This window comes from Electrophorus electricus, chromosome 5 (genome assembly GCF_041902795.1).
Source record: "Electrophorus electricus isolate QZ-2024a chromosome 5, ASM4190279v1, whole genome shotgun sequence".
NCBI classification, from domain to species: Eukaryota; Metazoa; Chordata; class Actinopteri; order Gymnotiformes; family Gymnotidae; genus Electrophorus; species Electrophorus electricus.
The window spans coordinates 24,353,629-24,369,357 of NC_137501.1; positions in this window are offsets into that span (position 1 = coordinate 24,353,629).

Here is a 15,729-nt window from a genome sequence, read left to right on the forward strand (position 1 = left end):
CATTTGAGTCTACAATCTAAAGGACTGAGGCTTTTTTTGTTTGTTTGTTTCTATTCAGATTGAAGAACAGTTACATTCTCAGTTCACATCAGATCTGAAATTAGTCAGCTACTTCTGAGAGACATTTTTTAAGGCAAATAGAGTCACTATATTTTTATGGTAAGGTATTTCACACATGAGGTATTTCAAAGACAGAAAAGCTACTGATTGGGCATTCTAACCATCATAATGCAAACTTGAACTTACATCAGGTAGACTACATAAAAGTAACTTAGCAATCAATTTTTTTGACTATCAAACTAATGCCCATTCAGTGACAAAAATGTCCCCATTTAATATTTTTCATTATTACAGAAATATAGCCTGACAATCTTTTCTTCATATTTTAGCAAATGTTCCAGTGAGCCATTTTGAGAGTCAGTTCAATCAATTGATACATGCTAGCTGAGCAAACAGCTTTTTGATATCTAGCATTTAGTAACAGCTTCACGGTTATCTACATATGATAGAGTTATGTTTTTTCCGTCCAATAGCTCACATTACCCAAGGAATTTACTTCAGCTCTTTAGCAGTGCAAAACCACTTCCATTCATGAGTTCTATAAGCTTCTCGATTGTATGGTTACAGTTTATCATACACTTATTTCATGCATTTAACCACCACGGTGTCTATATTTCTGTACTTAACATGGGCATTTTATGTAAATGACAGCATTGTGATGACTGTGATGTTCCTCTCATGCTTGATATTTGCCTGTCCGTATTAACCATAAAGTATACTATAATCTAAAATAAAAGGTAAAATATACAGTAAAGTCATTTTGCTGCCAAAAATAAGTCACCTTTGGTGGATTTCTCCAGTGGGGAAATATGTGACGTATAGAATGTATATCGTTACATATTTCACATCTAATTACATCTATTATGCTCAAGGTAAACACATAAATTATTAAATAAATTCCCATTTAGTGTTGCTTGTCATAACATTTCATGTTTCAATATTTTTACAGAGATACTATATAATAAATGTCCAGTCTGTTCTTTTAACAAGGATTGCTTATTTCTAATATTCTGAAAGGAGTCTGCATTCAGGTATGTTAACCTAACTATTAGCTTAAGATTTAGGTTTTCTTCTTAAAGCACCGTCAAATCACATCAGTTCACCTCAAAACAACCCTACCACTATTTAAGTTGCTGTTGAAAGAACATCAATAAAATAATCTGCATTGTTTTCATTGGGTATAGCAATAGAGTATCTCACATATGTAGATGATTGCATTATGATTGCATTTCAGTGGGTGGCTAATGCAAGAAAGGCAGACAGAAATATATGAATAGGCTGAATGAATAAGTGGGATTCATTATCAGTATGGCTTCATGATAAGGGAGAACACATTTCACGACACACACATTGCCACTAGTTTGAAATGGCTGCTGTAAAAATTCCCTAGGTCCTCATAAAATATAGAATCCATGGAAGCCAAGATATTCCATCACTGCACTGATGATCCTTCAGACGGAACAATTTGATGGATCGCTATGGTTAAGCTTAGGAAGTGTCCCTACACTACCATTCGGGAATGGTCATCAGATGTTTAGGCCTGTTCACGAGCATGCCCTCCTACCCCAAGCTTTAGTGAGGTAACTCCATGCTGCTAGTTTATGTATGAGGATTACATCTGAGGATGCCAGAAGGCTATTTCAAAGTCATCTGTACATTCGAAATTGCTCTTCCCAATCTATATCACACTGTGCACAGCACAGATTAATACACACGCACACACACATACATGCACACACACACACAATGTTCAAGCATGACAAGATACAACATGAACACAAGCAGCTACTTACCTTGGCTAACACAAGCAAATGCAAGTAAAATGGACAAAGGATAATGGACCAAGGCTAATAGGCTGAGTAAAGACTGATTCCTGTTGCCTGAGTGGTAGTCTGAAGTATTGTACACATGTAGCTGTCTAAGCTGTTGATTATTGCTATTCATGAATGACAATCAAGTTTTCAGTCCAGCAGCTCAGACCATGAACAACTATAAACTCTGTAGAGATATTTAATGTGTCACATATAAAAAAAAGTAATGAAGTAACAAACATTCTGTAACTAAAAATTAAATACAATTAATTGTTTAATATAAACAACTAGGTTCAAGAAGACATGGCTAATACTGGTATAAATGTGACTGACATGAAAGGTGTAATGCTGTAGTTATTTAATGGGAGGGGATGGGGGAATGGGTGGGGGGCTGGTTCGTCCGCCATTCCGACATCTCTCTCCCTGGTCCTGTCTGTTTTCCTGTTCTTGTTCTCTCTCTTTGGGGGTACGTTGAATGCCCTTGAGCACAGGGCTTGCATCATTCATGTGTTGTGCTCATTGCAAATTTCTGTGTGTGTGTGTGTGTGTGTGCGCGCGCCCGCGTGCATGTGTGAATATGTGGGTCTGAGTAACGTGTCTTTCTGTAATTAAAAACCTCGGTTTTTACCACAAATGTACTAAATGGATAAAAAACATTTAAAATTATAATGAACTTAATTGCTAATTGTATTTATAGCAAAAGGTGATTCAGGAGTCAGTTACTGTAAAAAAAAAAAAAAAAAAAGCCTTTGGATAGTCATTAAAACAAATGGCTGAATGTCATATCTACACTGCCATCTTGTAAAGGTCACTTGTTGCCTACAACATGCTTTATAACCTTGAGTGTCAGTGCAATCCTCAGAGCCCCAAGGTTTAATTACACCTCCTTGTTCATAATTAGAATCCTACTTACCTGAGGAGCTCATGGAATACAACACCAGTGTGAATGGTAGCTGGAGAGAACCAGAGAGACCTCTGTCTGAAATCATATGCAATGTGTATGCTTGAACTGTGACAATAGTTTAGGCTAAATGTCCTCAGACCTCAAATCTAGAGCCTGTAATCCTTGGTTAATTCATTTCAAAAAGATTTTCAAATGATAGACCTTGAAGCGTAGCGGTATAAAGAGTATCTAAGAGTAAAGTGTGATGACAAAGTGGCCACTTAGTTACATTAACTGTTCACTTAAATACCAGTGATTATAAAAACCAGCACAGGAAAGATGTATTCAATGTCCAGCATTAAAGACCACTGTTTTAGAACATAATACTGTTAGAAAACATAGTCACAATTAGCAGACAAATGTTTGAGGTAAGTTTAAACAGAGTAATTTCAAAATTGCATGTACTGTTGAGTACTGACTACACAGCCCTTCTATTTGAAACACCAGGAGTCACCTTTAAAAGCCTTTCTTTGCTCCAGATTCTGATGAAAATCAAATCCTTAGAAGAAAGTTTGTCTTTTCTCCTCGATGCCTTCACACAGCTGAGGTAAGATATTGCAGTTCCAATATACTTTGGCCTATCACATGGGAAGGCTCTTTTGGATATCAGGTAATACTCAGAGGCAAATCCTATCCCAGTGTCTTTGTGGCCCTTGTTCTTTCTCCAGACTCAGACATTGTTACCATAATCCATGCTGACTGTTCACCATCTCATCGCTGATCACATCTTGTTCTAGGGCTGGACGGTTCTAGTAGAATACAATGGCCAAGGACAAGCAGGTTAATGAGGATCCTGCTCCTTGTCATCTCATCAACCAGCATCTCTGTCTCTCATACTTACTCTGTCTCTCTTACTTACACACACAGACACACACACTCACATAGAAAAAAAGGAAATGGATGATGAAATAGAGGGATGGCTTGTGCTTCGTAAGATGTATAAGTGCAGTAGGCCATATGCAGGAAGAGCTCTACTCTTGTCAAATACAAAAGATAACTTCATCTTGAAATTAATGACTATATAGTGGGATGTACATTCTATGTGTATGTTCCCCTACGATGTGAAATACATATACATCTGGGAGTATTACATACTAGAGATATTTTTATCTCTATAAAAATCTTCCAAGTAACATGTATTAAAATGTCAAATGTCATGCTGTAATCTGCCCCTTCCGATCATCCTTTGTATAGTTGCATGGTCCAGTGAAGTCATGTGCTCAAGGAAGCCCAAGGAAGGAAAGCCAGGCTCCCAATCTGTGGACACTCAGAGCAGAGAGATGAATTATGTTACTCAGGACATGACCATACCACAATATGTTTCACTTCTGATAGGTCCAAAAACACAGACTGTGTTGTTACAGCTAAATTAAGCTTTGACTTCTAAAGCTATTTGAGAATCAGCCACTGGTGATGGCCTCATGGTAACACCCACAGAGACCCCCCCCCACCTCCCGCCGAGCATTTTAAAGACATATCGCATAAAGAGACAGGAAATCATCCCTTCGGGTGTTGAGCAATTTGCCATACCTCCACCTTCATTTCTGCCTCCGTTGAGCGTTTCCTAAAGCAGTTAGCCATGAGTGAAAGTGATTAGCATGAGCCCAGTGCACCTTCCCACCTGTTCACCTCCACCACAGCATGATGCACAGCCAGCAAGAAGAGAGGTGGGCTGCCAAAAACACAAACCCCTTAATACAGCGAAAGTTCACTCATGTCTGTAGTGGATGACTCTGAAGAGAACGCATATCTGGCTACATGCAACTAAAGTGAACCGTGCTCTAATACAAATAAGTATCAGATGAGTATGAACGGTGTGGTAAAAATACTATCAAAAGTGACATGTTCAGAAGCAAAATGGAGACAGTCCTCAAGCATAAATAAGCAATAGTATACACGTTGATGTTTCACAGTGTCCACTTTAATGTGGCTCAGTTTGGCTATCTCATTTAAAACAGGATGATATACAATCCCCCCAATTCATAATATGTGGTGTGGGGGAAGTCGGATCTCGTTTCCTACGTAATGGACCACAGCAGGCCACTGCTTTGGCACAGTGAGTGGAGCCACAGTAGAACAGGGCACTTGTCCAGGTGATGAGTCAAACAATGGGAACACTTTTTTTTCTAGCCAGAAGGGGGACAACCTAATGGTGCGTCTCTAAGATTATTAGCTTCTCCAGAGCAAAACACAGTGAGAATGTAAATATGAATAACCCAAAGAGCAAAGTATGGACACATTCTATCTCTAGCTCTGTCTGTCTGTCTCTCTCTCTCTCTCTCTCTTTCTTTCTTTCTTTCTCTCTCTCTCTCTCTCTCTCTCTCTCTCTCTCTCTCTTTCTGTCTCTCAAACTTGCTGGTACCATCTGCACATAGCTGAAGGTGACTCTTGGACCAGATGACTTTGTTTTTCTTTGCTCTGATGATCCTGCAAGATGGCTTAATCAGTAACTCCTTATGGAAGCTTCTAGATGACGAGTGCCCTGTGTTCATGTGCCATATCTCCCTGTCCTTCTGGAAAAATGCAACTATCGACCACCAACTAACTTGATTTCAAGTACTTAAACACAAAAAACAAAAATACATATCTGAAAATGCGGATTGTTATTTCCAATAGACAGTTGCAGAATAAAAATGCAGAAAAAATCTTACTGACCTTCGGTATACTGACTAAAAGGGGATGTTTGTTTTAAAAGAATACAAGGTTCATTAGGCCAAAATGTATGAAAAGCCAGCTATCCTACCTGAGGTCTCTGTAATGGAACCCTGTGTTAATAAGTTTTTGCTCGATAATCCATCTGGGAGCTCACCTTTAGAACAGCCATCGGGTTCAAATGGATGAGACTGAGAAGGTATGAGGATATCCCAGCACAGAAATCCACACCAATTAAAGGGGGTGACAAAGTGTAAAGTTTAGTGGAAAATAATTCACTGTGGCTGAGTCATGAATCGCAGCTCTAGGGGAAAAGTTTTCAAGGATTTTGCTTTTATGCCCCCTTTGAAATATTAGTTGCCTCTGAGGTTATCCTAACCCCAGAACATTGCTATTAAATGTGAGTATTTTTTTATGTTTCATCCCTTAACTGTAACTTATAGAAATGCCACATGTTTCTTCTCATGCCTTTAATGACTCATTCCCATCTACTGGATTTTCTACAGCTTCTGTACACATATGTCCTTGCTTTTAAAATGGTGATGGTTTGGGCACTGTTCTTTATTCTCTGATGGGTGGGAACATCATTAGATTTGTAGCTATCACTCACACCTGGGCAATCCTTAGTTAACCCAAAATTTCAGTTTGATATTCCAGTAGCCTCAAATTCCACATAATTCAGTATAGACTACACACACAGATATACTGCTGTGGAATGAGTATTCGTAACCACTATGGCCACACATATGTTTTTACATAAGTCAGGCGTTTATGACAACCTTTCAGAGTGAAATAAAACAACTATGACATACAGGAAGGACAGAAATGAAAGACATAAACTCTACATTCAGAATTCATTGTCATTAAGAAATGTACTAGTCTGTTTAGCTAGGCAGCTAACTGCACTTTGCTACAGGGGCTTAATATGAGAATAGGATTATCTGGGTGGCTTTAAACATTAGGCAAGCTATAAACTCCTGGACCTCCTGGACAAGAGTTTTGACTCCTGCTATATGTCCCTGCAAATAACTATGGGTGTCGGGTATTAATTGAAGAATCCAGCTTCTCCTGAGAAACCACATGCACTCTACACAGCGGGGGTATTTTGCCATGTACAGATGTGCCAGAACCAGCTAGGAGAGCCATTCATTCAAGATAAAAAGCAACATGCATGAAGCACAGGTGTAGCATTCAAATCAATGCATAAAATAAATATAGAATTAATGATTTATGAACAGAAATGTTCTCTTTGGTTCAGATCATCCTAAAAATAATGTATTCCATAACAGTTAATATTTGAAATAAAACAAGAACTATCATGTAGTAATGTTTTGATATTTTACATGTTAAACGCTATGAGACTTTATAATCCAAATAAAAATGACATTTGATAAATGCTTATTATTATTATCTACCCACTCTATCTACTCCGATGGATGCTCACCCACCCTAGACCCATCAGAGCAGCTAAGACTCCCACACCTATACTGAACTGGATACATGGACAACATAATATATAAACATAAAGCATGGACTGTTATTAGGCAGCACACTCAATGAGGATGGGTTCCCTTGTGAGTCTTGGTCCATCCTTAATTCTGCTCAGGGAGTTTTTCCTTGCCACTGTATCCACTGGTTTGCTCATTATAGATCTGGACCCAAACATTCGTAAAGCTGTTTTGTGACAACACATGTTGGAAACGTTCACTGTTACTATTGTGGCTAGAAGAGGATGTGCCACCCTTTGAGTCTTGGTTTCTGTCAAGGTTTCTTCCTCATGCTCTGTGGAGTTTTTCTTGCCACTGTTGCCCTTTGCTTGCTCACTGCAGGCTTGGACTCATACATTTGTAAAGCTGCTTTGTGACAACATCTGTTGTAAAAAGCACTATATAAATAAATTTCACTTGACTTGACTATATGAATACTTTTCATTTGACTTATTATTATTAGTAGTAGTAGTAGTAGAACAGATAGGATGGTATCTCCTGGTCCTCCCCAGATTCAGCTTGTTAGATTGTGATGAGTATTGCTGGAAAGGGGGCTCCAGTGTTCAGTCCTGAATCTGTCCAGGCCCATCTGTCCATCTGTTCAAAGTTGGTTTAGCTGTTACAGCTAGTGTAGCTGATTGTAATCAAAATCCAATTTATGTAAGAACTTGCAGTGACATGGTACAACATGCAGTGATGCAGACGATTGTGACACAGGTGGTGGCGTTTTGCCACTGAACTCCAATGATTTGAAATGAATCTAAGGTGGTAAGCTTGTCAAGAAGAATGCCAGCTTTAATTTGAGGGCATTTACATCTACGCTGATGAAATATCTCAGAAATCTTAGTCTTTCTTATACATATCCCCTTGTCTCAGGGACCATAAATATTTAGGGAACATATATACTTTAAAGCTCTGATTGGTACTTCCTCATACATGTTCCTGCATGCACAGGGGGTGTTCTGCAAGACATATAATGCAGACCTTTTCAGTATTGTCTTTGGTTGGACCCATGATTAAATTTAATCTAATCTGTTCACAAATCTTTGTCCCATGGCTTTACTGTTCTGATGCTACCAGTAGCAAACATTCTGTATTCCATTCCCCTTCCTGGTAGCCTTTGAATATTTCATGGCATTGTGGCTATATTAAAGCATAGATAATGTACTTCATAAGTGCAGACGTATGCATGGGGACTGTCATGTCCCAACCCTGCAATCATCTGAACCAGCTCCTCAGCAAGCCACAAACAGAGGCTTCAGGGCAGAGACAGCTGCTATTACCCCTCATCTTTCTATTACTTGTTCTGCTCTCAGAGAATGAAACCCATCATGCCGAAAGGTTTGCAGATTAAGGGGCATTTTCATGTCTAGGTAAACACCTAGACACCTGAACATTAAGTAAATTAGCACATTTTGGTAACATATTGCAGCAAACTACAATGAAGCGTCACAAAAAAAATTATGGTTCATTTATGATTCTCACTCATGTATTTATTTAAACTGCCTATCATGATCTTTTTTCCAATAAAGAAATAAACAGTAAGCCTAGACCTTGAAACTATAAAAATATCATTAGTGTATTCTTATAGTAGTTCTCACCTCATCATCCTACCATATAGTAGTCATTAAATCTGTTCAGATTCAGTTAACCGAGAAAATTAATTCTTTGTTAACTGTAATAACAGACAAAAAAAAATCTGCATTAAAAGAACCCCATGCAAACAAAAAGAGTACAATACAATTTCAAAACTTTTTACTTTAGAGGAATCTTTATTTAATTCTCATACCATTCCAACAAGCAAATCCTCCTATCAAAGAAACATCTGATAAACACTGTGTAGCTTCTTGCTGAATGACTAAGCACTGATGCGCAAAGAGTCAGTTGAGGCACTGCACATTAGTGCAGAGTAAAGAACACATTTTAATTACAGAACGTTCCTTTTATTCTAGTGAGGAGAAAGAGAGAGGAGTAGAGTCTATTTTGAACAGAAGTTGTCAGTGCAGTGCTATTATGGGTAAAGAACTCTCAGTCCCACAACGGATCAGGATGAAAAAAGGAATCGAACTGCCAGGAGTCTATCAATAAATGAGGAAACATTGTTTCACAGAGTGACTATCTATTTCTTTTAATTGGCCATAGTAGTGTTCTCAGTTCTTGAGATCTTCTTGACAGCCTTGTTACAAGTTCACTGATTCACAAACATAGAACTGTTTGTGAATGTCGAAAGATATTGTTCTTTTTATATACCGCTGCTATAACCACATTAAGGGGATTTAGGGTTTTTTTGGTGTTGTTGCTGTCAGAAGAGCGCTTACAACAGCAAACAGCACTAGGCCTTCAGGAGACGAATGAGCGGTCATCAAGGTCTGGTAAAAGGCCCATAAAAAGCAGCTGACAGGTATCGAGGGTGCACCGACTAGATAGATAGCTTTATAGATGCGTGCTGAGTTCTGCCATGCTGCTGACAGAAGATGACTCAGCTCTATCACGTATAGCATGTATGAGAAATGGGTGCTACAGGCAGATAATACTTGTTGCACTGTGCTATGTTCATGTTCTGTCAATGCTAATGCAATGTTAATTTAAGGTTTGCAGACTGACAGGAAAGAAGCCTGATATGGGCAGCAAGATGTAAACAGACACAACAACTTCATGAGCTGTCTCACTCATGTGCTGCTTTTTCCTCCATTGAGTATTTCATTTATTTCCTTAGCCATATGCACTTTAGTATACCTAGTATTAAACGTAGGCAAAGTTTTCTTTGAGCCTGAATAAGTCTAGATTTCAACATCTTCTTAATGTCACAGTTAGTCCCTCCCATCTTCTCTGTTCCATGATTTCCCTGTCTTGTGTATTTTAGATCTATGCCATAGTTTCGTTTTCTCCACCCCTCGTTTGATTGCTTACACCTGTCCCTCTTCTCTACCTTGTTAAGTTCATGTATTTAAACCCTGTTGTGTGCGCTGTTTCTTGTTTGTTCATTATTTATTTGAATGTTTACTTCATTGTGTTTATTTGAATGGTTGCATTTGTGTTTATTTGAATGCGTGTGTTAGGTTCATTGTGTTTGGTTGTATTGAATGTTGATTTGTACTCCATGTATCCTAGCCTTTGTGCTTCTTAGCCCCTAGTTTTCCTAGCATCTTTTGTTATAGCCTGCTTCCCCTGTTTTCCCTAGTGTGTTTTGTTTGTTTGATAATGTATTCTCATACTCGCCTTGTTGGCTCTATGACCCTGGACTGCTATAAAGACAACGACTCTGGATTTGCCCCTAATAAATCTCGCTCTTCTCCGCACATGCGTCCGCCTCCTCACCGCTCACCGTTACAGAATGAACAGCCTAACAAGGATGCAGGGAGAGCGAGACTCTAGGAGGTGGTTGTTCTGCTGGGACGAAACTCCGGCAGTTTCCACTCAGTCTGAGTTCATTACATCTCAGCGCCACCAAATGAGAGACAGCAAATCCCGTGGCGCTGCGGGTACATGGGTATCTCATCATTTCAGGATCATGTTTATTTTGATGACCACGAGATTCCAGTTAAGCACCAAGTGTCTACCCATCTTGACCAACGCTGCAGGAGGCTGCGGCCTTCAGCACAACACATGAGTACACGGAGTGAATGCACAGACAATCCATGGCTAGGCACTTGATGTGCACTAAGGCATAACTGCAAGCTCCCTATCACTCGCATGCGCCTTGGGAGCCACTGAGAAGGTTCTGTGTCTGTGTGTTCCTCCAGAGTCACCTCAGCAGTGCCTGTGGCTATCCTGCAAGCCACCCATCCTGATCTAGTTCCTTTTTCAGGTGTGAGGGACGCCACCTGTCCTGATCCAGTTCCTTCTCCCGGCGTGAGAGACGCCGCCCGTCCTGTTACCAGGTCTGTTCCTGTGGCCAAGCTTCTAGACCCGCCACCACTGAATACTGCAGCCGTGTGCCCACACCCGCCAGTTCCTTTTCCTGGAGTGGAAGAAGCCATTCCACAAGTGCCCGTGCCTCGTACCTGGCCTGTCCCAGTGGTCGCTCCTTGAAGCTTTCCTGTGCCCCAAAAGGCTGCCAGTGCCATTTTGCTAGTTTCTTGTGTCCACAGACCTGCCTCCTGATTCACAGGCTTCATGTTCCCTGCCTGTCCTGCCCCAGCCTGTGTCTCCTGCTGCCTCCGCCACAGGGTTCCCATCCATCCCACCACAGCCTGTGTCTCCTGTGTCTCCATTGTTGCCTGCTCCTGCTGCCCCATTGTTTTTGCCTGCTCCATTGCCTGGTTTTGTTTTTGCTCCTGTTGTGTTGTCTGTCCCTGTACCTGTTTCTGTGCCCATTCTGGTTCCTGTGTCTCCCTTTGTTTCTGTCCCTCTGCCTATCCATGTTTCCTTTCCAGTGCCTGTGTCCATTTTTGTTCCTGGTCCGTTTTGTTTTTGTTTTTTTCGTCCTTTTGTGCCTCCAGTCATACCTCGTCGTTTGTCGTCTTTCATTGTTTCTCCTCTTTTTTCGTCCTCAGTCAGTTTCTGTTGTTGGTTCTGCTCCCGCTTCTGCGTCCACTCCTGCTGTTGCTGCTGTTGTTTCTGTTCCTGTTGCTTCTTGTCCTGTTGCTCCTGTTCCTTCGGTTCCTGTGTCTATTCCTGGTTTTGCTCCTGGTTCTTGTCCTGTTCAGTCTTCTCCTTTTGCCCTAGTTTCTGTGTCTGCTCCTGTGTCTGCTGCTGTTCTGGTACCTACTCCTCATCATGTCCCGTGTTCAATTCCTGTTTCTGGCCTGTCGGCTCCTGTGTCTTGTTTGGGTCCTGTCCCTGCTCCGTGTCTTCCCCATTCTGTTCCTGTTGGAATCTCGTCCTAGTCCTGTTTGGTTTGGTGGTTCCTGTTTTTGTGCACCCCGGTGTTGCGCACTTTGGGGGGCAGGGACTGTCACAATTAGTCCCTCCCAGTTTCCATGTTCCATGTTTTCCCTGTCTTGTGTATTTCATCTCCATGCCATAGTTTCATTTTCTCCACCCCTCATTTGATTGCTTACACCTGTCCCTTGTTTCTACCTTGTTAAGTTCATGCATTTAAACCCTGTTGTGTGCCCTGTGTCTTGGCTGTTCATTGTTTATTTGAATGTTTACTTCATTGTGTTTATTTGAATGGTTTCATTTATGTGGTTGTATTGAATGTTTGGATGTTAGAAAGCCCTTCTGTTTTTCCTAGCCTTTGTGTCTGTTAGTCTCTGGGTTCTTCCTTGTATCTGTTATAGCCTGTTTCCCCTGTTCGCTTTCATGTGTTTTGGTTGGTCATGTATCCCCATACTCTCTGTGTTGGTAATATGACCCTGGACTACTACAACGACTCTGGATTTGCCCTTAATAAATCTCGCTGTTCTCCGCACATGTCTGTCTCCTTACCACTCACTGTTACAGTTAAATTCTAAGTAAACTGCTCTATGCTTACCTGACTTCTTGGTTATGTCATCCAAGCACAACTGACTAAAATGTACAGTATTGTCTGCTAAAACTAAAGATAAAAAGACTTTTTTGTAAGCACCATATATTTATGTATGCATGTACATCTTTAGGAGAGATTTATTATAAAACTGACAACCCCAGTGTTAAATACAACACAGGCAGTGAAATGTGAAAACCTTCAATGTTTACATATTTAAATATCCCTTGATATTTATATATTTTCATATATTTAATTGCCCTGGTATTCATGTACATACTAACTAAAACCATGTCTTATTTTATTGCTTGCAGATAATCCCCAGCATAGCTATTGCCAGTGAGTCACCTCCCAATGAGTGAACAATGACTTAACACCCTGAACAAAAACTTTTAACAAAATTGTATTTGAACACAGATGTGTTTAGGGGTCCTAATCTCAACCCTGTGACACATCTTGGACCATCTCCTTGTCAATGGCTATACCGTAGTCTGAAAGACCCAATAAGACCTACCAGATCCCACTTGCTGATCTGTTGTGTTCGACATCTCATTTGCACCACGAGTAGCATAAGGGGCACGGCTGCTGCTCAGGTGCCAGTGCAGGTCTTGCCTATGAAAATTGGCTTTTCCAAATGTCACCAATGAACTCAATAGGGTTTCCCTTCTGACACAGCATGCTGATAACCACAGAGCAGCAGGGACATGGATGCTTTGGAGCACCGTGGGGGATGCTCTGAGCAGAGGACTACAGGCCAGTGCTTCACACTGTCATGAACAAGACAGGCCCCAAAATTTGCTTGAACATTGTCCATCTGCCTCAAGCTTCTAGGTGGAAGACTATATGTAGAAACAAAATACTGAAGCTTTGAGTCCAGTGAGGTGAGGTGTCTCTGGGAAACACATAGAACCATAGATTACCATTCCGAAGAAGTTCTTCCTCAACAGAGCTCTGTGAAATTCCTCCCTCACTTTTGTGATTAAGCAAGGCTCCCCAGCTCAGAGCTTTGCAAGCATATTCTGAATCTTTTTGTTCCAGGAGTCCCCAGCTGTCATGATGCCAAGGCATCTCCCCTGTGCAGTCCACACAGACTGGCTTTTAATAAGCAGGCTTAATGTGATACAGGCCATCTGGAAGCTGGACACTTAGAAGCAATTAGAAGCAAAAACTTCCAAGTCTAATTACGATGCACAAACAGATCATCATTACCTTTTAAGTGGAGAAAAAGTAAGTTATATTATTACCAATGTGTCAAGCTTGGTTGATTGATTTAGCATTTCTGCCTAGAATACCAAAGAGCTTATTGCCTGCTGGTATATTGATAAACCATAAAATGCTTGAAAGAAAACTCTATCATCACTGAAGGTGGAAAAGCACACTCATTGCTCATTCATCTCACATAGGATCTCATTAAACTGTTGTGACAGCCCCTGTAGAGACAACATACTATAAACTTTATCAATGTATCTCAGAGGGATTCTTGTGTATTCAAGAACTAAAAACAAACTCTATGTCAACTTATGAAACACACACAGACACACACACACACACACACACACACGCACACACACACACACACCCACACACACACACACACACACACCAACACATATGCATGCACACATACACACACACACACTAACAGCTACTGTATTGTCACTACACATCTATTCTCTGGACATTCACTCCAACATGTCGCAAGCTGAATGTCTCTCTAATACAAGCACATGCTTTATTTATTGCTAAGATAGTCATCCTCTATGGAATCCACTGCTTTGTGCCATTACACAGTCTCCAGTGGATACAGCACCTCACACCATTAAACTGTCTACAATGGATACAGCACCTTGCAGTTTTCCAATGTCTACAACTGATTCAGCATCCAATTTGAGTTCAGCTACTGATCTTTGGGATTAGAATAACTTTACTGGATGTTAAATTATTTACCTTACTGGAAGACACTTAGCCCTCATCATTGTGTTTGTGAATTGCCATCACTATCTGATACTTTAAAGCACATCTGATTATGGAGAAGTGCTTAAAATATATGCTGGATAATGAAATATAAATGGGTTCCACAGTTAACTTTTTACCAATTTATAGTCATAAAGATGCTGCTTTACCGGTACTGTGATCTTAGTCTGTGAATTTTAAAGCGTGCTATTTATTTTACTGTTGCATTGCACTGCAATTAAACATCTATTCCTAAATTTACTTGCAAGGAACAGCAAGGTAGGAATAGGATATCTCGTTTTATGGTTGTGCAAAAACTAAATGCAGTCATAATGGAAACCACACTGAAATAAATAAAAACCTCTCAGCTAAAATGCCATCCCACAACACTTCAAGAATCCTACAACATTCCATTCAACCCTTTCCCATGGGTCTCTCACTTTGTGCCCAGATGATGGTTGAAATTACGTTGGTTGAGGATATGCAACATCGATTTATATTCATGCATGTAAAATAGACCAAATGATTGGAGTTTGTATGCACTAAGAGCCTTAGCTGTAATCGCAGGGATGGCAATTATCCAGTGCTATTGGAGCCTAAAGAGGAATGAAGGTGCTGCTTGAATTTGACAGATCTCATTGGCTGCAAATCAACCGGCAGGGCCCCTATAGAAGACATCCTCATTCACCTACAGTATAGTGCATTATTCTGGCTACCTCTGATTAAAGAAGCTAATTGTAGGGAGGTTGTCTTCCTTCATGATAAACGGGTACATCAGAGTCTGCCAATAAAGGGACATGCTCTAAATAACAATTAATGTTATCTCTCAGTTTGGAGTAAGAAGCATTTCATTTAATTGAGGTATTGACGGTGCAAGATTACACTGTCTTGGCAAAATGAACGTCATGGTTAAAATACTTAATACAGAGCCAATACTCAAAACAGGGCTTGCACCACCACACAATGTAAAGTGTAAAATGGATTTCTTTAGAAATGTCCTGAGTTCTGAAGTTATCTGGATGTTTTCACATTCAAAGCGTTATGATATTTATATTTAAGATGAGCATATGAGGAAAAAATTGTATATTGCAAAAAATTGTATATCAAAGGAAGTAATTACTTTTGACAAGATTATTTTTCACAGATGAATGTAGATATTTGTAGCATTCATTCTTTGTTCACAAGCAGAAATGAGCGGCAAAAAACCTACAAAAGAACGGGAACAGAGTGGGCTCTGATCTGGTTTAACAGTGCGACTGACTCATTTTCTATGGTGCACATGCATTTATCTGTTTGTTAAATTGTAGTTTTTTTAATTTGTGGACAAAAACGAACAAGGTATGACGAGTGGTGAGATTTAAAATCCGTCAGTCCAGCGGTATTTTTGAAACCATTTTGCTTAAAATAGCGCTT